The sequence below is a fragment of the Antechinus flavipes genome, chromosome 2 (assembly GCF_016432865.1).
Source record: "Antechinus flavipes isolate AdamAnt ecotype Samford, QLD, Australia chromosome 2, AdamAnt_v2, whole genome shotgun sequence".
Taxonomy (NCBI): Eukaryota; Metazoa; Chordata; class Mammalia; order Dasyuromorphia; family Dasyuridae; genus Antechinus; species Antechinus flavipes.
This window is the reverse complement of record NC_067399.1, coordinates 605,317,985-605,320,042: the sequence shown is the minus strand read 5'-3', so window position 1 is coordinate 605,320,042 and position 2,058 is coordinate 605,317,985.

Genomic DNA, 2,058 nt, shown 5'->3' with positions numbered 1-2,058 from the left:
CCTGGGGGCTGGGGTGGGGGTGGGGCTGGGGATGAGGGAGAATCTTTTCCCAACATCTGCCCCATTTCAGCTAGAAAAGGTTACTACTTTAGCCCTTAATAAAGTAAGTTCCCTGTTTGTCTATTAAAATACACACCCAGTTTCCTGGTCACCAGGGACATCTTTGGTGAAAGTGGACTCCTTGGTCTACATGTTGGGAACCAAATGTGAAGACTGAGGTAGCTCCCTGGATATCTTAGAATAAGCTGGAGTCAGGATCAGCAAAAGCCCTTGTTCTTTATTCTTGGTCTTAGGGGTAGAATTGAAGTGAATCAACACAGCAATCTCCATACCTTCTTTCTCCTCTTCTTCCCACCAAAAGTAACTCTGGCTTGTCTTACTCCACCTTCTAATCCCTCCTCCAATTCTCTGTATGCACCAATAGATCAAGCCAGCACAGAATAGTGGGGCAGGCCATTTTTCTAAGCACATGCTAATAGAGTATTGTCTAATAAGTAATTAGCCTTAAGTATTCAGTTGTCCAAGTGCATCTGCTCAGAGTGTCATCTCTTTACACTAAAATGACTGATGCTTTTCTATAACTTTTCCACATATTCTTGCTAAAAGTGCCTTCATTTCCTTCTTTTTCCCCCTCTCCTTTCTGTAAACTTTCAAACTTTTTATAGGAACTTATTGACCATGAGCTACAAATCTTCAGTTTACAGATACAAAAATGAAGCCCAGAAATGTTAAGTCAAAGATCACATAAATAGTTAGTCCAGATTTGAACCCAAAGCTTTCTACCTGTGAATCTAGTGCCCAAGACACTATCAGATTTCATCAATTTTCAGTATGATACATTCAGAAATCCCATCTCTACCCATCTCATCACTGGCCCATAACTTGTGCCCATTCTTTGTTAGAAGACTGGAGATTAATTTTGTCCTCAACTCCAGTGATACAATGGATAAATAATAAACACAGATCTTGGAATAACTATTAGCTTTGAATTCTTCTGAAAAATTTTTTTTTCATTATGTTGTTGAATTGTTTCAGTGACATTCAACTCTTCATGATTCCCTTTGGAGTTTTCTTGGCAAAGACAGTAGAGTGGTTTGCCAATTCCTTCTCCAGCTCACTTTACAGATGAAGCAACTGAGGCAAACTAAGTGAAGTGACTTGCCCAGGTTCACACAACTAAGTATCTGTGGATAGATTTGAACTCAGGACTTCTTGACTCCTGATTCAGTGCTCTATGCACTGTGCCATTTATCTGCTCCTTTTGAAATGGAAAGATAATCAATTAATTAATTTGAAATTTAAAATAATAATTGGGAGAATAGAATAGATTGTCCTTTATAGAACACTACAAAGTGTCCACTATAAAGGACACCCATAATCATTTCTATAAAGAATGAAATCAAGTAATATAACATTAGAAGACCAGTTTTGATTGAAGGATATTTTATCAGGGTTTTGTGACATTACATAAGGTTTAATTATATGGCATTAATGATGTTTTGGCACTGGATAGAACTCTGGCCTTAGAGTTAGGAGCACTTGAGTTCAAATCTGGCCTCAGACAATTCACACTTCCTAGGTATATGACTCTGAGCAAGTCATTTTACCCTAATTGCCTCACAAAGGGAAAAAAAAGAAATTTTTAAAAAAGTGATTTCTTAATGAAGTTATGACTGTTGAGGACATATCATGGGGAATATGCCTGCATTGAAAAAAAAATACAATGTACTTCTTGGGAATGCAAGTACTATGTTGTCTTAGCATTCTTATATAGTGAGTGCAATAATACTCAATACTTTTTTATTAAAGCTTTTTTATTTTCAAAACACATGCATGGATAATTCTTCAACATTAACCTTTGCAAAACCTTGTTTCCAACCACTCTTCCTTTCCCCCACCTGCTCCCCTAGATGGCAAGTAGTCCAATATATGTTAAACATAGTAGAAATATTAAATTCAATATATGCATACATATTTATAAATTTATCTTGCTTCACAAGAAAAATCAAATCAAATCAGAAAAAAAATGAGAAAGAAAATAAAATGCAAGCAAACAAC